The following is a 22,994-nucleotide window of genomic DNA, read 5'->3' as shown; positions in this document are numbered from 1 at the left end:
CGAAGGACGTTCAGGGCTTTCTGGTCTCTGGCTTCCTTCTGAGCTGTGGACGAGGCCGGAGGGGGCAGGAAGACAAAGGTTCGGGGTTCTGGAAGCCTGGGGCCACGCCCCCACTCTGCCTTCCTCGGGGACAATTTCTTCTGTGCCTCCCGTGCTCTCTGCCCCCCTCCTCCCCCGCTCCAGCTCCTGCGTGGGAATAGTTCACAGCCACCAAAGCGAGGTAAAAAGGTCAAAATGAAGATGTCAAGAACAGAGTGGACGTTTCCATTACGTTACCACTTCCAATTTAAAAGCGATCCTATCAATAGGCGACCTTAGGGGGCAGGTACACCTCCAGGCAGCACGCGCCAGCTCCCATCCGCAGCTGTATTCCGCGTAGGTGCCGCGAAACACATCATCACCATTGGCCACGAGCCGCTCATCAGCCAAAAAGCAGCGTGTGGTGAAACGAGCCGGCGAGGCCGCAGGTGGGAAAGATGGGGTGTCGAGGGGGAGTGTTGGGGAGCTGCGCGATCCACCTTGGAAACGCGGGAGCCCAGAGCTGCTCTGATTTGCATCTCTAAGTAGCTGGGGGCCCAAAGCGTGTTTGGTGGGCTCCGAGCGCCCTCTGTTGGTTAAAGTTTATAACCGGAGGCTCTGCAAGAGTTTTTAAGAAGCTTTCAAAAACTGATGTTTATGTAAAGTGTATATACATAAGATGAAATGCACACATTTTAATTGTTCAGTTCTATGAATTTTGACAAACGTCTACTCTGCGTAGGCCACCACCTCAATCAACATCTATAAATTCCTGTCCCTCTTGAAGCTTATCTACCTTTTCCCAGGCAATCCCCACCTCTCATAAGAAACTACTGTTCTGATTTCTATCAGCATGGATTAGTGTGGACTGATCTGGAGGGGTTTTTAATTCATAGAATCCGTACAGCATGTACTCTTTTGGGTTTGGCTTTTTTCACTTAACCCAGGTTTTTGAGTTTCATGTTGTTGCTAGTATGGGTCTGTTTTCTATCTCTATTCTATTTCCTTCTTCTGTCTCTCATGCCTTTTTTTGTTAATTGAATAACTTTTCAGTATTCCAGTTTCATCTCTCTGTTGACTTTTTAGCTCTGATGATTATAATGTGGATTTTTTTTTCTGAGGCAGGGGCTTACTCTGTTGCCTGGGCTAGAGTGCAGTGGCACTATTATGGCTCACGGCAGTCTCCATCTCCCAGGCTCAAATGATCCTCTCTCCTCAGCCTCCCTAGTAGCTGGGACTACAGGTGCACACCACCACACCTGGCTAATTTCTTTTTTTTTAAGTACAGAAAGGTTTCCCTGTGTTGCCCAGGCTGGTCTCAAACTCCTGAGCTCAAGCTGTCTTCCCGCCTCCACCTTCCAAACTGCTGGGATTATGCATGAAACCACCATACCCGGCCTATAATATGAATCTGTAACATTTCATAGGCTACTTAGAGTTAACATTGTGCCGCTTCACCTAAAATGCAGACTTGCAACCACTCCATCTTACCTTCCTCCTTTGCGCTACTAATTTGATATATTTTACATCTGCATGCGTTATAGAATGCACCATACAATCTCATCAATTTTACTTTAAACAATCCGTTGTCTTTCAGTGAAACTAGAAAATTTTAAGTTTTTTATATTTACCCAGTTTTATCGTGTCTGGGACTCTATTTTTTTTTCCTTTAGAGCCAAGTTTCTAACTGGGTCATTTCTTTTAGTGTTTCTTATAGTGAGGGTCTCCTGGCAACAAATGCTCTCAGATTCTGCTTATCTGAAAATGTCTTTGTTTCACTTTTGTGTTTGAAGAACAGTTTAACTAGATGTAGAATTCCTGATTGACAGTTATTTTTCTTTCAGCCCTTTGAGGATGTCATTCATTGCTTTTAGGCCTTCCTTGTTTCTGATGAGAGGTCAGCAGTAATTCATATGGACATTCTCCTGTATGTAATGTGTCTTTTTTTCTCTGAGTTCTTTGAAGATTTTTTCTTTGCCTCTGGTTTTCAGTAATTTGTCTATAATATTTCTATATGTGTTACTTTTTGTATTTATCCTGGTTAGGGTTTGCTGAATTTCTAGGATCTATAAATTGATCTGTAAGTTTTTTACCAAATTTGGGGGATTTTCAGCCACTACTTAGTCAAATATTTTTTTCTGCCCTGTTCTCTCTTTTTCCTCTCCTTCTGGGACACCAATTACATGTTTGTTATTACAGTGCTTGATATTGTCTTATAGGTTATTGAAACTCTGTTCATTATTCACATTTTTATCTCTTTACAGACGGAATCATTTCTATTGCTCCTTTATTGAGTTCATCAACCTTTGCTTCAGCTGCCTCCAATCTGCTGTTAAGCTGATGCGGCTGATCCAAAAATTGTGTATGTGTATGCGTGTGTGTGTTTCCATTTCTCTGTTTTCTTTCCCCCCCTTTAAATCCTTGAACATAGTTACAGTAGCGTATTTAAAGTTCTTGTCTGAATTCCAACCTCTGACTCATTTGGGGGTCGCTTTCTATTAACTGATTTTTCTACTGACCCTGAATCACATTTTCCTGTTTCTTTTCATATTCAATAAATTTTAACTGTATATTGAATATTGTAGATGCTACATCATAGAGATGCTAGATTCTATTCTCTTCCTTGGGGAGTATTGATTTTTGCTCTAGCAGGCAGTTAAGTTACTGATGGGTCACCTTGAACTTGAGGAGGCTTGGTTTTATGCTTTGAGTGGTTCTAACTAGCTTTTGCCCTTAGATCTAAGGAAAATCCCTTAGTCCTGGGATTGCTCTTTATCCCTGAGGCGCAGCCCTTCTGCAGCTTCAATGGAAAGCCTAAGCGCTTTGCCAGTCCCCTCCAACTTGGAACTCACACTCCAACTCTGCTCCATGCACTTGACAGCACTTGCAGTCTCTGCTCAACTCCTTCACCATGCAGTTCCTGCCTTCTCTTGACTTCCTGCAGCTCTTCTGGATGTTCAGAGTTCAAATCTATCAGCCGGATTTGAAGGAAATTTTAGTGGATTTCAGGGCTGCCTCAATGTGGCTCTCTCCTTTCCTGGATTCTCCTTCCCCCTCTCCAGCTACTCTGACAGCCCTGAACTTCACCATGGAATGCCTCAAACCCTGCGACTGGCTTTCTTCTTGTGGTCTAGTCACAGTGCTCAGCAGACTGGAAGAAGGGCCCTAGAACCCTTCTTTTAAGGATTAGATCTTTGAACCCCTTCCAGTCTCTGCCTGCTTCTGGCCATTCTCCAGGGCCCTTAAATGGGTTTGTCACTGTTGTTGTCAGTTTATAAGAGTTTTCTTTGGGAAATTCAATGTCGTACATAAGATATTCCCTAATTCTAGTTTTAACGGTGGCTTTTTCAGATCTACCTTGGGCTTCTGGAATTCTTGTTGTCTTTAGGGTTTTCTTTCTATGAATTAGCAGCCTGTAGCTATAATTTGATTCTCTATTAGACTGAGGAATTTCAGTGTTGCAACTGAAACCTTTACTCATTACTCATAAATAGATAAATGATATAGATATTAAATATACATGTATTTCTTCTTCACATTTGAGGATGTTAACAGTATTACTTCAAGATTTAGGTGGGAAAAGACACTCATTTTAACAATGAAAAAATTATATACTGGCTTATAAAAGCCAAGAGCTTTTTTTGTTTTGTTTTGTTTTGTTTTGTTGTGTTTTAGACGGAGCCTCACTGTGTTCCCCAGGCTGGAGTGCAGTGGTAAGATCTCTGCTTATTGCAACCTTCACCTCTCGGGTTCAAGTGATTCTCGTCCCTCAGCCTCCCAAGTAGCTGGGACTACAGGCATGCACCACCACGCCTGCCTAATTTTTGTATTTTTAGTAGAGACAGGGTTTCACCATGTTGGCCAGGAGTTCACCATGTTGAACTCCTGACCTCAAGTGATCTGCCCACCTCGGCCTCCCAAAGTGCTGGGATTACAGGTGTGAGCCACCACACCTGGTCACCAAGAGCTTCTGTGAACATCAATTTATTGATTCCATTGATATCCCTGGGTGAAAAACACATCTTTCTGGTGTATCCATGAGTACAAAGTGCAAAGAAAGCCAAAGTCCATTACCTGGCCAAGAATGAAATTTTTATTGCATATTCCTTGTTGCTTAATTATTAAATGGACATAACTTCTTTGGGAATGCCTCACGGGACTTGTATATTTCAGAGAATGCAATTTAGCTTTCCCATTATTTATACCTCAGGGGTGAATAGATCATAAATTTTATAGCTAAAATATATTATATCATTGTGTTTTTGAAAGTCTGAAAGTATAAATCAGAAATAAAAAACCAGCCAGGTGCGGTGGCTCACAACTGTAATCCCAGCACTTTGGAAGGCCGAGGTGGGTGGACTGTTTGAGCCCAGGAGTTCAAGACCAGCCCAGGCAATATAACGAGACCTCATCTTTACAAAAAATACAAAAAAAGAAAAAAAAAAAAAAGCTAGGTGTGGTGGTGCATGCCTGTGGTCCCAGCTACTTGGGAGGCTGAGGGGAGGATCATTTGAACCCAGGAGGCAGAGGTTGCAGAGAGCCAACATTGCATCATTGAACTCCAGCCTGGGCAACAGAGCAAGACTGCTTAAAAAAAAAAAAAAAAAAAGGCTGGCAACTTCTAATTGCTAAGTTGAATGTACAAGATAGCAGATTTCACTCCTCTTTAATATTTTGCTTTTGAAATAATTTCCATATCAGTTCAGGCACCAACGTGCCGACAGAGCCAACGCAGTGCATGTGCTAGAGACGGCTGTGTTTCTCCTTGAAGGATAATTCAAGCAGCTTACGCTGGCCATGTGGTATCTTGATGACTATGCAGACAATATTTGCATATGATCTTCTGGCGTTCTGAGGACCGTATGATCACGCGGGGGCCACCAGACAGTCGTCAGCAAGCTGATAACGTGAATCTGCGTGCTTGGTCATTATTGTGGTATGAGAGGAGGGTCGTTATCCTGCAAGCTGAGAAAGGGTTTCCACTCTCGAAATACCATTTCAGTCATTAATCATTTTAGCCTTATAAATTCCTTCCATGCTAAATTCCAAGGCTTGGTTTCAGTCTGAAATTAAAAGTTCAGTTGATAAAGGTATATAGAGAGAAAAGATATGAACCAAATTTGTATAGTCAGAGTGATACATTTTTTTGGTTGTTAATTTTATTTTGTTTTGGGGTTGGGGGAGAAAACTTAAAAAAGATTTTAAAAGACTTTAAAAAGATTAAAAAGAGTGAGGAGGATCAGACAATGTGTGCTCAGCCCACTGACCTTGGGTTCCAGATGCTCAAAACCTTGGGCTGTGCTGCCCCTTCCACAGAAGTAACCTGCTTTGAAAAGGGATCACAGCATCCAGTGTAGCCCTGTTTATAATAATGAAGGGGAGAAAAACAGCCTAAACGCACAAGAGTGGGGATGGGTTTAATAACTCACAGTCTAACCCAGGCACAGTGACACACACCTGTGGTCCCAGCTACTCAGGAGGCTGAGGCTGGAGGATGTTTTGAACCCAGGGGTTCGAGGCTGCAGTGAGCTATGATGGCGCCACTGCACTCCAGTCTGGCCAACATAGTGAGACCCCATTTCTTAAAAAAAAAAAATAAACAACTTACAGTCTAGTCAGACAGTGGAATACCCTACAGCCCTTACAAATGCTCATAAAAGAATAATAGAATGCAAAGATATTGATTATATATTAGTGTTAAGTTAAAAAGTAAAGTATATGCAATATGATAATAATTCAGTAAAACCAAAAGAAAAGTATATATGTATCAGGAAAAAAGATTAGATTTTAACACCAAAATATTAAAAGCATAACAATTCTTTGGGGGGAGTTGCTAATTCTAATTCTGTTTTCTTTTGACTTTTGTTTGAGACAGGATCTCACTCTGTTGCCCAGGCTGGAGTGCAGTGGCACAAGCATAGCTCACTGTAGCCTCGAACTCCTGGGCTCAAGTGATCCTCCTGCTTCAGCCTCCCAAGCAGCTGGCAGCCTCTAATTGCTGGATTACAGGCATGCACCACCATGCCTGGCTAATTATTGTACATTTTTGTATACAGACAGCATCTTGCTATGTTGCCCAGGATAGTCTCAAGCACTTGGTCTCAAGTGATCCTCCTCCCACCTCAGCCTACCAAAGTGCTGGGATTACAGGCATCAGCCACTGTGACCAGCCTCTAATTCTGTTTTCTAAGACAAATTTAATATTATTATGAGAAAAAGATTACTTTAAAGGGAAATTAAAGCAAGTTTCAGTTTGTCAGAAAGGAATCACAAAGAGCTAGAGGGTAAAGGATGTGTGTGCCCACAAAGCATCCACACGCACACACACACATACACACAACGTAAGCAACATGCACACACAGCATCCAGACACACACACACAACGTAAGCAACATGCCCACAAAGCATCCACACACACACACAACGTAAGCAACATGCCACAAAGCATCCACACACACACACACACACACACACACACACACAACGTAAGCAACATGCCACAAAGCATCCACACACACACACACACACACAACGTAAGCAACATGCCACACATCACACACACACACACACACACACACACACAATGTAAGCAACACGCACACATTGCACACACACAGCTGCATGCCTAGCCAAAGCCAGGATACAAAAAAGCAGGCTGGGCACAGCGGCTCACGCCTGTAATCCCAACACTTTGGGAGGCCGAGGCAGGAGGATCACTTGAGGTCAGGAGTTCGAGACCAGCCTGGCCAACATGGTGAAACTCCGTCTCTACTAAAAATACAAACATTGGCCTGGCGTGGTGGCTCACGCCTGTAATCCCAGCACGTTGGGAAGCTGAGGTGGGTGGATCACGAGGTCAGGAGATCGAGACCGTCCTGGCTAACATGGTGAAACCCCATCTCTAATAAAAATACAAAAAAAAAAAAATTAGCCTGGCGTGGTGGCGGGCACCTGTAGTCCCAGCTACTCAGGAGGCTGAGGCAGAGAATGGCGTGAACCCGGGAGGTGGAGCTTGCAGTGAGCCGAGATCATGCCACTGCACTCCAGCCTGGGCAACCGAGCGAGACACTGTCTCAAAAAAAAAAAAAAAATACAAAAATTAGCCAGGTGTGGTGGCGTGCACCTGTAGTCCCAGCTACTTGGGAGGATGAGGCAGAAGAATCACTTGAACCCCAGAGGTGGAGGTTGCAGTGAGCCGAGATCATGCTACTGCACTCCGGCCTGGGCAATAGAGTGAAAGGCAGCCAGGAGTCCAAGGCTACAGTGAGCTATGTTTGCGCCACTGTGCTCCCTGGGCAATAGATAGAAACCCCATCTCTCTCTCTCTCTTTCTTTTTTTTTTTTTTTTTTTAAAGGCAAAGCCAAGGAGAGTGCCGAGAAAAACATAATCCCTTCCTTGGTTCCCAAGCAGGCACCATACACAGCTTAGGACCTGAGGTGGAAGATGCGGATAGCAGGTGGAGCATAAAAAGGTATAAAGCTGTGGAAGTCCAGGACTTAGAATACAACACAACTGGGTCTATTGAGGGTGGAGGATGGGATGAGAGAGAAGATCAGAAAAAAAATAAGTATTGGGTACTAGGCCTAGTACCTGGGTGACGAGATAATCGGTACAACAAACCCTCGTGATACAAGGTTACCTATATAACAAACCTGCACATATACCCCGAACCAAAAATCAAAGTTAAAATAAAGAATAAAAAAACCCACTACCTATATGATTGATGACTATTCCAATGAATTCAAAAGAGAACTAGACTAGAATATCATTCTCTTGGTGGGGGTGGGGGGGTTCCTGGAAACATTTTTATTTAAAATTTTTAGAACAGCACTGAAATTGCAGGCAGGAGAACTGCTTGAGCCCAGGAGTTCAAGACCAGCCTGGACAACATAGTGAGAACGCTGTCTCCACAAAACTAAAAAATTAGCCAGGTGTGGCGGCATGCGCCTGTAGTCCCAACTACTTGAGAGGTCGAGGTAGGAGGATCACTTGAGCCCAGGAGGTTGAGGCTGCAGTGAGCCACGCTGGCGCCACTGCACTCCAGCCTGGACGAGAGAGTGAGACGCTCTCTCAAAAAAAAAAAAAAAGTGATGGGACGGGAGGGCCTTACAATTCCATAATCAGAAAACAAACAACCTGATCAAAAAATGGGTGAGAGACATGGACAGATATTTCATCAAAGAAGCTCTGTGTGTGGCTAATAAGCACATGAAACGAGGCTCCACATCATTCACCATTAGAGAAATGAAAATTAAAAATACAAAGGACACCACTTCATACCCACTAGAACGACTATAATCAAAAAGACAGGCAATGACAACATTGTTGAGGATGTGGAGAAACAGGAACCCTCATGCATTGCTGGTGGGAATGCAACATGGTGCAGCTGCGTTGGAAAAGAATTTGGCAGTTTCTCAAGAAGTTAAACATAAAATCACTGTACCATCCATCAACTTCATTCCTTAGTATCTATCCCAAGAGAAATAAAAGCATATGTTCACATTCACACAAAAGTTCATAGTGGCATTGTTTATAAATAGCCAAAAAGTGGCGACGTGCCTCAGCTGATGGATGGACAAAATGCGGTGTATCCAAAAATGGAGTATTACTGGGCAATAAAAAGGGATGAAATACTGATAGACACCACAACACAAATGAATCTCAAAAGCATCACGCTAACTGAAAGAAACCAGACATGAGAGATCACGTAGTGTGTGATTTCATCTATATGAAATGTCCAGAAGGCAAATCTGTAGAGAAAGAAAGTAGCTTAGTGGTTGCCTGAAACTGGGGATAGGAACAGGGATTAATTGTGAATGGGATCTTCATTGCAATGATGAAAATGTTCTGAAACTGATTAATGGTGATGGATGCACCACTCAGTAAATTTACCAAAAAATATATAGGGTGGGTTTTATCATATGTAGAATAGGGTGGGTTTTATCATATGTAAAATACGTCAATAATGCTGTTTTTAGAAAGTGGTGGGAGAGGTAAAGGAGGGGATGGAAATTGGGCATCGATTTCAGAGCTGTTGGCACTCAATCGGCTAGGCTTGGAGACTAAACTGATGTGCAGAGTGGGCAAGGATGATTTTCAGGTATATAAACTGGGCAAGAGTGATGAAATACTGTTTCCAACAACAAGAAAAGTGGGAGGAACATGATGCATTTGATTTAGAAAAGATATGGCCACAATACACACATACACCATGGAATACTATGCAGCCATAAAAAAGAATGAGCTCATGTCCTTTGCAGGTACATGGATGAAGCTGGAAGCCATCATTCTCAGCAAACTAACACAGGAACAGAAAACCAAACACTGCATGTCCTCACTGATAAGTGGGAGTTGAACAATGAGAACACATGGACACAGGGAGGGGAACATCACACACCGGGGCCTGTCGAGGAGGGATAGCATTAGGTCAAATACCGAATGCATGTGGGGCTTAAAACCCAGACGACAGGTTGATAGGTGCAGCAAACCACCATGGCACATGTATACCTATGTAACAAACCCACATGCTCTGCACATGTATCCCAGAACTTACATTAAAAAAGAGAAAAGATATGGCCACAATAATCCAATTGTCTTTTCCCTCTGAAGCAAAAGTCCCAGAGAGAGAGTTAGCCCGTGTGCCCACTTCAGGAATCCCAGTGTGTCCAACTGGAGTCCCCATGGGGTCTAGCTTCATGCCGTCTTGGGAGAGGGGACTCCAGCACTGGGAAGATCATCAAAAGACACTGGCTGATTGCTGTTGGAACAGAAGAGCCATTAAAGAAAAGGAACTGAGAATGTGTGCTGAATTTAAAAAAAAAAAAAAAGTGTGATACTAAGAACCCTGTAAAGAACTGCCAGAACAAAGTTGCCGTGGCTAGGAGTAAGGCATGGGCTGTCTCCACCTAAGCCATACGAGCCGCAGCAGGTGCAGGGGGAATGGGAGCAGCTGTGGGAGTGATGGCCACCAGAGTCAGCCATAGAGGTGGTGGGCAGAGAAGCACACACAGCCCAGAGAAGGGCTTCAAAGACCGTGGTGGAGACACGGAAGCAACCTGCGGACCTACTCAGGGAAGAGAGGGACTTGCTGGGGCGTGGGATTCCAGGATTCCTCCAATGAGGGCTTAGAATCAAGACCCATTTTTCTAAGCAGTACTGTTGTTGCCCCCTGGCCTTGACTGTCATCTCACAGCTGTGTGCTGCCTGAGGCTGGGCACCAGCAGGGAATTGCTAAAGCCTCCACCATCACTGCTGCAAATGCTCCCTTTGCCACTTCTCCCTTCATCTCATCAGCTGCACAGGATCCACCATCACGTCTCCATCACACAAGGAAGTCCTCTCAGTTCTAAAGGTTTACTAGAAAATCAACAGTTCTGATCTACTCACATGGGGCCCATTCAACTCATGAACTGGAAATGCAGTGTATCTGGATGGATGGATGGATGGATGGATGGATGGATGGATGGATGGATGGATGGACAGACAGGTGGAGAGATGGGTGGGTGGACAGATGGATGGACAGGTGGATGGGTGAACAGACAGGTGGACAGAGTGGGTGGACAGATGGACGGACAGGTGGAGGGGTGGATGGACAGACAGGTGGGCATGTATCCCATGTATACATGTATCCTGGGTGGGTGATAGGTGGGTGAACAGATGGACGGAGGGGTGAATGGACAGATGGGTGGATGGACAGATGGACGGACAGACAGGTGGACAGAGTGGGTGGACCGATGGACGGATGGGTGGATGGGTGGACAGACAGACAGGTGGGCAGATGGATGAGTGGACAGATGGACAGTCGGGTGGGTGGACAGACGGGTGGGTGGACAGATGGATGGACAGACAGATGGGCAGATGGGTGGATGGACAGATGGACAGATGGGTGGGCAGACGGGTGGACAGATGGACGGATGGGTGGGCAGATGGGTGGACAGATGGATGGATGGGTGGACCGATGGACAGACAGACAAGTGGGCAGATGGGTGGGTGAACAGATGGACAGATGGGTGGGCAGACAGGTGGGTGGACAGATGGATGGATGAGTGGACGGGTGGATGGATAGATGGAAGACATATGACCTTAGGTGAAGAAAGAGAGGGATCAGGTGAGAGTAAGTAGATGCTCCTGGGTGGGGACCGTAGCAGCTCACAGTTTCCTATGAAAAGGCTGAGATGGAGAGGAAGCTGTGATTCTTCCTGCTACTTTTCTAATATTAAAAAAAAATCAGGCCGGGCGCAGTGGCTCACGCTTGTAATCCCAGCACTTTGGGAGGCCGAGGTGGGTGGATCACGAGGTCAGGAGATCGAGACCACAGTGAAACCCCGTCTCTACTAAAAATACAAAAAATTAGCCGGGCGTGGTGGCGGGCGCCTGTAGTCCCAGCTACTCAGAGAGGCTGAGGCAGGAGAATGGCGTGAACCCGGGAGGTGGAGCTTGCAGTGAGCCGAGATTGCGCCACTGCACTCCAGCCTGGACGACAGAGCGAGACTCCGTCTCAAAAAAAAAAAAAAAAAAAAAAAAAAAATCACAAGATTTAAGTGTAAAGCTTCATTTAAAAACAACAGCATAGGGAATTCAGGAGTTATGGTTTCCACAGCAACATTCACGTGGCCACCCAACTACTATCAAATAAATGAAATTAAGCATTTCTATTGCCCTTGACATTCAGCCGTATGCTAAGCAGTCACTTTATTGGTTTATAATTCCTCACAGCCACCCGTGAGGGAGGCAGCCTCCTCACTCCCACAGGAAGGATGAGGACACCAAGTACCAGGAGAAGAATGATGTGCCCAGAGAATCCCGTCGTGGGACTAGCCGTGACTAGCCATAACTAGCCGTAACTAGCCGTGACCAGCCGTGACTAGCTGTGACTAGCCGTAACTAGCCGTGACCAGCCGTGACTAGCTGTGACTAGCCGTGACTAGCCGTGACTAGCCGTAACTAGCCGTAACTAGCTGTGACCAGCCGTGACTAGGTGTGACTAGCCGTGACCAGCCGTGACTAGCCGTGACCAGCCATAACTAGCCATGACTAGCCATAGCTAATCTGACTCTGCGCGTAACAGCAGGCTGCAGGGTGCAATGCCACTTGCAAGGTTGCAGAGAGAGCCGAAGACCAATTGTTATTAAATGCCTGCTGTGCACTAGGTCCTGCTAGTGAGTTCTTTTCAAGCCCCTCCCAGTGAAGACTGCGTCTCAGGCAACTAAAGAAGCAGTAATAAAAACCAGGGGCCTCAGTGCTCTGAGTGGGCAAGAACAGGTGAAGAACAGGTGAGAGGAAACCCCCCACGGCCCTGGTTCCACTGTGCTCTCTTATGTCCGGCTTCACTGCTGCACACAACTGTGACCGTGTCCTAAGAGAAAGAAGGAAAAAACCCACTAATGGCTCAGGAGAATGAGGAGCCAGGAAGCGCCAGGTCCTAGAGAGAGGAGGCTGTCTTGCATACTTGATTACCTTTGGACCGTTCCACTTATTCGACAGATGAAAAGGCCCCAAAAGAGGTGAGAGATGTTTACTTAGATAAAACTTTCACTGTAGCGATCTTAGCAAATCTCAGCTCCCAGAAGAACACAGGTGCATGGATTGAAAACACAACCAAAGGCTCTAAGCCACAAATTGTGACATGTGGCCCACAGTCCCCAGGAAGGGAGGCCTGAGGCCAGCACTGGCTCTGGCCTTAGCTCTCATCTTAATGTTCTTTAAGGGGGAATAAAAAGCAACAGATAAAATGCAGGGATGAGCTAAATTGAGAGGTGTTGCCAACACTCCTGCAGAAGGGAAAATAAAGTGTGAAAATATGGAGTCTCAAAAGTATGAGAAAATCAAAGGCACAAAGGCAAGCCCAAAACAGTAAACTTCCTACACAATGACCCCAACTCTGCATGGTAGACATTTAGAAACCAGTTCTTGGCCAGGTGCAGTGGATCACACCTGTAATCCCAACACTGGGAGGCTGAAGCAGGAGGATTGCTTGAGGCCAGGAATTTGAGACCAGCCTGGGCAACATATTAAGACCCCATTGCTATTTTTTTTTTTTTTTTTTGAGACAGAGTCTTGCTTTGTCACCCAGGCTGGAGTGCAGTGGAGCAATCTCAGCTCACTGCAACCTCCGCCTCCTGGGTTCAAGTGATTCTCTTGCCTCAGCCTCCTGAGTAGCCGAGACTACAGGCGCGTGCCACCATGCCCAGCTAATTTTTGTATTTTTAGTAGAGACGATGTTTCACTGTGTTGGCCAGGATGTTCTCGATCTGCTGACCTCATGATCCGCCCACCTCGGCCTCCCAAAGTGCTGGGATTACAGCATGAGCCACCGCACCTGGCCATTTTTTTTTTTTTTTTTAATTAGCCAGTTGTGGTGTACGTCTGTCATCCCAGCTACTCAGAAGGCTAAGGTGGGATGATCTCTTGAACCCAGGAATTCGAGGCTGCAGTGAGCTGTGATCATGCCGCTGCACTTCATCCTCGTTGACACAGTGAGACTGTCTCTTCAAAAAAAAAAAAAAGCAGCCATAAGAAAGCATGAGATCATGTCCTTTGCAGTGATACGGATGGAGCTGGAGGCCATTATCCTAAGGAACCAACTCAGAGACAGAAAATCAGAACTGCATGTTCTTACTTGTAAGTGGAGGTGAAACAGTGAGTCCACATGGACACAAAGATGGAAACAGCGGACACCGGGCCTCCAAAGGGGGTGGGCAGGGATTTGCAGGGAGCAAGGGTTGAAAATTTACCCATCGGGTACGATGTTCACTCTCTGGGTAATGGGTACACTAGAAGCCCAGTGTACAATATATCCACATAACAAGCATGCCCACGTACCCCCTCAATTTGAAATAAAATAAAATTTTAATAAATAAAGCGGCTCTCCCTAAAGACAGGCAAGAGATAGCAAAATTAATGTAAACTTTAATTTACATTAATTAAATGTAGTTAATGTGAACTTTAATTTACATTAGTTATGTAAATGAATAATTTACATTAATGAAATTATGTAATTAATTGTATAATTAATTATGTAATTACATAATTAATTGCATAATTAAGGTTCAGAAATACTGTAAACTTTTGCTACATTAAGGGCGGCCTACTTCCTACAGGAAGCATCTCTCATTTAGTCCCACTTATCCATGACAATCTTCACAGTCCCTCTGGGACTGCAATCTGATCTTCCCTAACCACTAACAATATAGCTATGCACATGCTATCCATATGTGTTTTTATTTGCCCTCTTTTCTCTATTAAATTGATTACTCCTGAAGAGTTCTAAACCCACTGTGCAAAGCTAAGGTGCAAAATGATTGTTAATTATAGAGCTCTGACTCAAGATTTGAGACATCCATTTAAGGGTTCAAAAATATGTGCATTATAACCATTCGACTCTAAGTTCCTTGAGGCTGGTAGCCAGGTCCTTAATCTTTGTGTCCCTAACACTCAGCACAGCACTGGGTGTGGCTCTGGTTACAGGTATATGGAGGAACTCAATATGTATCACGAATCTAGTGCATGGCTTTCATGTGAAATAGCTCAGTTGAAACTTTTTTTTTTTGAGACAGAGTCTCACTGTGTTGCCCAGGCTGGAGGGCAGTAGTGCAATCTCAGCTCACTGTAACCTCTGCCACCCAGATTCAAGCGATTCTCCAGCCTCAGCCTCCCAGGTAGCTGGGGCTTCAGGCGCCCGCCACCATGCCTGGCTAATTTTTGTATTTTTAGTAGGGATGAGGTTTTGCCATGTTGGCCAGTCTGGTCTCGAACTCCTGACCTCACATGATCCATCCACCTCGGCTTCCGAAAGTGCTGGGATTACAGCTGTGAGCCACCGCACCCAGCCTGAAACTTAATCTAAAATACTGCATTCTGTTCTGAACATCTTATTGCCCGAAAGATAAATGTAGTGTATGATCACAGTAATTAAAGAACTTAGAAGGGATGGCCTCAAAGTGAAGACTGAAGCAACTAGAACATGTATAAAATCTAAAAATAACTGGTAAAACAAGACTGTTTTCAGGAAGTCCACGTCTAGGGGTGAGGACAAAGACAGAAACACACCTAGTTTAGCAGGTTTCAAAGGAGTGATGGATTTAAATTAAAATTAAGAAAGTGTAGGCAAGCTTCAAGGTAAAAACAGTGACCATAAAATCTAGCAGACTGTGGAGTCATCTTCCTCAGTTACTGGAGGCAAGCCCGTCACTGTTGAATTTTAAATGGCACCTGGAGGATTCTCTAGTGCAGTGTTCACTTCTCTGGCAGCATAGAGCATTACGCTTTAGCAGTTTGGTTTTCAGAATAATTTATCCTAAGTGATTAGGACTTCCCCCATATTCTTCTCTGGATAAAGTTAACATCGTTATTTCACTTAGAACTACGAGAAGCCCCGAAGTACAAAAAGCCTAAATGATACGCCCAACACCACCAAAGAAGTTAGTGTGGCAAGGAAAGGGTTAGAATTCCAAGTTGCAAGCCACACTTCTCTCTGTTTACCCCTCTCTGTGCCACAGTGAGCAAGCGACTTTGCTGTTGCAGGATTCCCTGACCCAGAGTGACATACTTCTTGAGGCCTACTCATGGCTTCTGTTTTGACCTCCCAAGCGCTCCCTTCAGGTCATCTTTATTTTTATGTTATTGACAAATTTACATAGACGTTTAAAACCTTTCCTTCGTGTATGCTCATGTGGCTGAGATGCCCAGAACTGGTGTTTCCACCCCTTTGTGGGGGAGGGGGAATGTAATCTAATGTTTAGAAGCTCAGGCTCCAAAGTCAGAAAACCAGGGTTGAAATTGTGGCCCCACAGCTTTCTAGCTATGCAACCTTGGGCAAGATACTTAGCCTCCACTTTCTCTTTCCTCATCTGTAAAATGAGGATGAAGGCTGGGCACAGTGGCTCACTCCTATAATCCCAGCACTTTGGGAGGCCGAGGCAGGCTGATCACCTGAGGTCAGGAGTTCGAGACCAGCCTGGCCAACATGGCGAAACCCCATCTCTACTAAAAATACAAAAATTAACTGAGCATGGTTGCGTGCACCTGTAGTCCCAGCTACTTGGGAGGCTGAGGCACGAGAATCGCTTGAACCCAGGAGGCGGAGGTTGCAGTGAGCTAAGATTGCACCACTGCATGCCAGTGTGGGTGACAGAGTGAGACTCTGTCTCAGAAAAAAAAGAAATGAAATGAAATAAAATAAAATAAAATGAGGATGAATAATAATGCTTGCCTCATGAGGACTAAATTCGGTAATTTATATGAAAGGCTTAGGATAGTACTGGACACATAGCGTAGCTCAATACACTGAAGCTGTGATCATTACCTTTTGGTAATTGAAGGTAGACATTCCCACCACATGCAGACTCTGAAATCCGACAGACCTCAATCCTCAAAATTCATTTGCATCATTGATCTCTTTCTTGGAGAGTCTCTTCCCACAAAAAGGATAACTGGGGGAGAAGCAAGAAGAGAACACAGGGTGGCATTTTCTGCCTCTGTTGGGTCATCGGCTGGTTCTCCACTCTGGTGTGCCACCTCTGTACTGGGGAGTAGAAAGCCTGGGGACTACATTTCCCAGTATACCAACTAGGAGCATTCCAACTTAGATTGGGCCACTGAGAGGCACTCGAGTGATATTTGGAAGATGGAAGAGAGGCAAGCCGGCTTGCTGCTCCCCCTTCAACAGGTGGCAAACATGGCAAGCATGAGTGTGCCTTGGCATTTGAGCATTTCTCCGGTGAATCCCACCTTGGTACTGCAGGCAAATGTGACCCTGGCAATGGTTTCTGCAGGTTCTGAAACTTGTTGTTTTTCCTGTAACTGGTGGTGGGCCTGAGAGCAATGAATGGCTTTCCTGAACCTTTGCACCTCTAGCCTTCCAGTGATTTTGCAAACCCTAATTCCTAGATCCCTAAATCTCTTCTTGCTTGAAAAAAGAAGAACACTAGAGAAGTCACATTACGTGACTTCAAATTATACTACAGAGCTAAAGTAACCAAAGCAGCATGTTACTGGCATAAAAACGGACACATAGACCAATGGAACAGAATGGAGAACCCAGAAGCAGATCCACACACCTACAGTGAACTCACTTTTGACAAAGATGCCAAGAACATACATTGGGGAAAAGACAGTCTCAATAGATGGTGCTGGGAAAACTGGATATCCACACACAGAAGAATGAAACTAGACCCCTATCTCTCACCATATGCAAAATTCAAATCCAAATGGATTAAAGACTTAAATCTAAGACCTCAAACTTACAAGAAAGGAGTCTTGATCCAGACCCCAAGAGAGGGTTCTTGGATTTCGTGCAAGAATTCAGGGAGAGTCCAGAGAGTAAAGTGGAGGCAAGTTTATTAAGAAAGTGAAGAAATAAAAGAAAGGCTACTCCACAGACAGAGCCACCCGAAGGGCTGCGGGTTGCCCATGTTTATGGTTATTTCTTGATGATATGCTAAACAAGGGGTGGATTATTCATGCCTCCCCTTTTTAGACCATATAGGGTAACTTCCCAATGTTGCCATGGCGTTTGCAAACTGTTATGCTGTTGGTGGGAGTGTAGCAGTGAGGACAACCAGAGGTCACTCTCGTGGTCATCTTGGGTTTGGTGGGATTTGGCTGGCTTCTTTCCTGCAAGCTGCTTTATCAGCAAAGTCTTTATGACCCGTGTCTTGTGCTGACCTCCTATCTCATTCTGTAACTTAGAATACCTTAACCGTCTGGGAATGCAGCCCAGTAGGTTTCAGCCTCATTTTACCAAGATCCTATTCAAGATGGAGTTGCTCTGATTCAAATGTCTCTGACAAAACTGTGAAACTACTACAAGAAAACACTGGGGAAAATCTCCAGGACATTGGTCTGGGCAAAAATTTCTTGAGCAATACTTTGCAAGCACAGGCAACCAAACAAAAATGGACAAATGCGATCACATCAAGTAAAAAAGCTTCTGCAAAGCAAAGGATACAATCAACGAAGAGATAAGACAACCCACAGAATCGGAGAAAATATTTACAAACTACCCATCTGACAAGTGATTAGTAACCAGAATACATAAGGAGCTCAAACAACTCTATAGGAAAAAGTCTAATAATCTGATCAAAAAATGGGCAAAAGATTTGAATAGCCATTTCTCAAAAGAAGACATACAAACGGCAAACAGGCACATGAAAAGGTGCTCGACACCATGATCATCAGAGAAATGCAAATCAAAACTGCAATGAGGGCCGGGCGTGGTGGCTCATGCCTGTAATCCCAGCACGTTGGGAGGCCGAGGCAGGTGGATTGCCTGAGCTCAGGAGTTCGAGACCAGCCTGGGTAACACGTTGAAACCCCGTCTCTACTAAAATACAAAAATTTAGCTGGGTGTGGCAGCATGCACCTGTAATCCCAGCCACTCAGGAGGCTGAGACAGGAGAATCACTTGAACCCAGGGGCAGAGGTTGCAATGAGCTGAGATTGCACCACTGCACTCCAGCCTGGGCAACAGAGCAAGACTCCATCACCAAAAAAAAAAAAAACTACCATGAGATATCATCTCACCCCAGTTAAAATACCTTACATCCAAAAGACAAGCAATAAGAAATGCTGGTGAGGATGTGGAGAAAAGGGAACCTTCGTACACGGTGGGTGGGAATGTAAATTAGTACAATCACTGTAGAGAACAGTTTGGAGCTTCCTCAAAAAACTAACAATTGAGCTACCGTATGATCCAGCAATCCCATGGCTGGGTAGATACCCAAAAGAAAGGAACTCAGTATATTGAAGAGATGTCTGCACTGCTGTTTGTTGCAGCACTATTTACAAGAGCCAAGATTTGGAAGTAACCTAAGTGTTCAAGAACAGATGAATGGATGAAGAAAATGTGGTAGACCTGCACAATGGAGTACTATTCAGCCATAAAAAAGAATGAGATCCAGTCATCTGCAACAACGGGAATGGAACAGGAGATCATTATATTTAGTGAAATAAGCCAGGCACAGAAAGACAAACATCACATATTCTCAAAATTCAAATAACAGGACTCATGGACAGAGAGAGTAGGAGGATGGTGACCAGAGGCTGGGAGGGGGAGTAGGGGGTGGGGATGGTAATGGGTCAAAAAAATAAAAAAAAACCAGAATGAAGAAGTCCTGCTATTTGATAGCACAACAGGGTGACTAGAGTCAATACGAACTGTACGTTTTAAAATAAAGAGTGTCATTGGGTTGTTTGTAACTCAAAGGACAAATGCCTGAGGGCATGGACACCCCATTCTCTATGATGTGCTCCTTTCACATGGCGTGCCCGAACCAAACATCTCATGGACCCCACAAATACACACACACACGATGTACCCACAAAAATTCACAAGAAAAAAGAAAAATCTCTTCTTGCTTGAAATACCTAGAGCGGCCTCTTTCTGATTGATTTATTGCCTGAAGAAATGGAAGTCTCAATATATTCATTCAACAACTATATTGAGTGCCTAAAAGCAAGGCCCTGCTCTGGGTGTTAGGAATACAGCAGCCAACCAAACAGAGACCTGCCCTCCTGGAACTTACATTCTAGCAGAAACAAATAGGGATTGACAAGGGTAGGGCAGGTAGGACAGAGAGTGTGGGGTAGGGCAAGGGGCATCCTTATTTCCTAGGGTATTTGGGGAAGGTTCATTGCTAACAGGAAATCTGGGCTGGGACCTGCAGGAAGTGAGAGCGCCGGGCAGGAGGCTGTGTGGAAGGGCATTTAGAGCAGAGGGGATGCTGGGACCAAAGGCCCCGAGGCAGGAGCGTGCTCCGCGTGGTCTACGTGAGGATCAGCAAAGTCAAGGGGCCGCTGCGGCTGCAAAGTCAGGGGAGAGCAGTGAGAGGTGATGGCAGAGGGATATTGACAGCCAGCCTGGAAAGCCCATGGGGGCCGTGGTAAGCACTTTGGCTTTTACTCCAAGAAAGAGGCCAAATGGAGGCTTCTGAGCAGAACAGCGACACATCTGATTTATGTTTTATTCAGATCACTGTGACTACATGTTGGGAACATAGTTACAGAAGCAAAGACCAGGAAGGACGTCATTGTAATCATCTAGATGACAGATAAAGGCAGCCTGGACCAGGCCAGTAGCCATGGAGGAGGAGCGCTGGAGATAGATGATACAGATCTAGATGTAGATACAGATAGACATCGATGAGAGATATCAATGATATAGATAGATATAGATGACACAGATAAATCTATATGTGTGTGTATTTTTTAAATTGTGATAAAAGTGCATATAACATACTTACCTGGCAGGGAAGGTGCCATGATCATGAAGATGGTTTTCCCAGAGCGAGGCTTACCCGCTGCACTCCAGGTATGCTGACCCCTGCAATTTCTCCAAATGCAGGAAACTCAACTGCATAATTTGTGGTAGTGGGGGACTTCGTTCCTGCTTCCACTGTGTCACTCTTTTCCAATGAGACTTGAAGTCAGTGGTGTTTATTGTATAATTTATTTATTATAAAAAATGCATACAACATGAAATTTAGCATCTTCAGCGTTTTGGAGTGTACACTGAGTGGTATTACACACATCACATTGTCACACACCCATCACCCCCATCCATCTCCAGAGCTCATTTCATCTTGCAGAACTGAAACTTTGTACCCATTGAGAAGTAACCCCCCAATTTCCCCTCCCCAGAGCCCCCGGCATCCACATTCCACGCTCTGTCTCTAGGAATCTGACTCCCCGAGGTACTTGAGATAAGTGGAATCACACAGTGTTGGTCCTTTGGGAACTGGCTTATTCCCTTGGCATAATGTCCTGAAGGTTCACCCATGGTGACTGGCCATATTGTGAAGGTAGGATTTGGCAGATTGGTTGAGGAGGGAGAAGGAGAAAGAAGGGAGGCAAGGATGATTCTGAGACTTGGGGCCTGAGCAGGGGAATGGAATGCTTGGTAGGAGTTGAGCTGATACACGAGTTCACAGGATGTCCAGCTTCCCATCTCTTCTGTCTCTGCCACACCCCACACACTGCCCCAGCTCTTGGTGGGCAGAGGGTTCTTCAGGCCTTACTGCAGCTCACAGGTCAACAAGGGATGCTGAAACATTTTCATCTTTCCATCATCCAAATGAAGGAAATGATGGGCCATGGATATTCATCCTCCCCTCTGCCAGTGTAAGGAAAACAGAGACAGATGAGGGAGGAGTATCAGAGAACAGATGAGTGTCTCAAGCACGGATCTGCACACCTCGGCATCAGCAGTGCACTAGGAACTCCTGTGAGATGAGAGGCTGAGACAATCGCACACACATTATCTTAACCCAAACAAGGAGCGAACATCCAGCCAGAAAAGCTTCTCCCTGCGCCCAGCCCCACCGGCACCAGACAGCTCAGTCCCGGCTTCACAAGCAGGCACTCAGAGCCCATGGCTTGCTTCTTTCCTGTTCCCACAGCCATCTCCCTTGGTCAGCCCTATTCCACATAACTGGGGAGATGGCAGTAGTGCCCCATGAAATTTGTCCCATCGCCATTAAGTGGTTTTTTTGTTTGTTTGTTTTTGAGATGGAGTCTCGCTCTGTCACTGAGGCTGGAGAGTGCAGTGGCGTGATCTCAGCTTGCTGCAAGCTCCGCCTCCTGGGTTCAAGCGATTCTCCTGCCTCAGCATCCCGAGTAGCTGGGATTACAGGTGTGCACCACCACACCCAGCTAATTTTTGTATTTTTAGTGGAGACAGGGTTTCGCCATATTGGTCAGGTTGGTCTCGAACTCCTGACCTCAGGTGACCTGCCCGCCTTGGCTTCCCAAAGTGCTGGGATTCCAGGCGTGAGCCACCACGCCTGACCTCCTGTTAAGTCTTAAAAGGAGCTACAGATGAATTTTTCCTGGAGCACAGCTTGGCGGTGCCATTCCCCGCTCAGAGCGTGTTAGCAGATCTCATTGTCTAGGGCATCAGTTCCAGGGTAGGAGGGATGCCCCAGGGCACATCAGGCGTTTTGGAGGAGCTCTCTCCGACTATCTCCAGCCCCTGGAGCTTCTCTGTGAGCTGGACCTTCTCTCCCAACCTCGGAATCATGGGTCTGCGGCATCAACTCTGCATGGCCTTCAAGGCCCTCCTGGAGCCAGCCCCGGCATAACCCCACTATGCTTAATCTCCGCTACTCTTGTCCACAGACTCTAAGGTCCAACCAAACTGAACTACTAATTAGCACCTGACGAGCTCGCCCCCTCCCACCTCTGTTTTGCCTTTGCCCAGAATGGCCTTCCTCCTCTCACCACATATTCATTCAGATCCTTCCTCCTACCATGCCCAGCTCCAGTGCTACCTCCTCCAGGAAGCCCTCTCTGATATCTCCAACTGGGTGCACTATCTTCTTCCCCAAACCCCCACAGCCATCTCGTGTGGGCTCCTTTCCTGTGGCTGTGATTTCCTATAAAATCCTTCTCTCCTATCAGACCATGAACTCTCCAAGGACGCCATTCGGCCACATTCCTATTGGTTCCCCTCACAGGGCCTCACACGTGTCTTTTAGGCTTCAGAGTTGGTTAAATCAACAAAGCAATGAAACAATTATTTATTTTAGTCAGATATTCGACTTAAAAATCATTCAGCGTGGGCACTCCTGAGGCTGTCAGGAGCATGTTGGTTTCCTCGCCGTTTGCCGGCTATTGGCATTTGTGTCATCACACACAGTCCGATGAGGTGACAACAGAAAAGCATATCTCACTTCTATCATGGGTTTCCAGTCACTTTCGGGATTCTCAATCGCCCTGTGTTTCCTCAGTGATACTCCAGACTTTTCAGATGTTCTCATTGACCCATTAATCTTTCTTTTTTTTTTTTTTTTTTGCAAAACCAAAAAGCAAGAAAAGAACTTTATATTTTGTCCAATAGTCCTAAGAAATTTTCCCTGTAGAGAATGTCATCTAAGTCAAAACAAGGGTTGAATAGGGGCACCCAAATCAGTTATCACTTAGGGCTGTTATAAGAAATGCCAAGACTGGGTGGCTTAAACAGCAGACATTCATCTCTCAC

At 45.3% G+C, this 22,994-nt stretch overlaps 1 protein-coding gene and 1 non-coding gene across 2 annotated transcripts in view; one reads left to right on the top strand and one right to left on the bottom strand.

Moving 5' to 3' along the window:
* Positions 1–399: 399 nt before the first annotated feature.
* Positions 400–22,994, bottom strand: part of EFCAB2 (EF-hand calcium binding domain 2) — a 195,534-nt gene continuing 172,939 nt past the window's right edge. Inside the window, exons 5-6 of the transcript XR_010114630.1 lie at positions 16,323–16,449; positions 400–5,081 (exon numbers count right to left, since the gene is read on the bottom strand). The gene's annotated coding sequence lies outside the window, so the exon portion shown is untranslated. The remainder of the gene's footprint in view (positions 5,082–16,322; positions 16,450–22,994) is intronic.
* LOC129458996 (U1 spliceosomal RNA) lies at positions 20,252–20,414 on the top strand. The gene has a single exon (XR_008649822.1). It is a non-coding gene; the product is annotated as a U1 spliceosomal RNA (small nuclear RNA).

This window comes from Symphalangus syndactylus, chromosome 19, assembly GCF_028878055.3.
Source record: "Symphalangus syndactylus isolate Jambi chromosome 19, NHGRI_mSymSyn1-v2.1_pri, whole genome shotgun sequence".
NCBI classification, from domain to species: domain Eukaryota; kingdom Metazoa; phylum Chordata; class Mammalia; order Primates; family Hylobatidae; genus Symphalangus; species Symphalangus syndactylus.
This window is presented reverse-complemented; position numbering and strand designations above follow the sequence as displayed.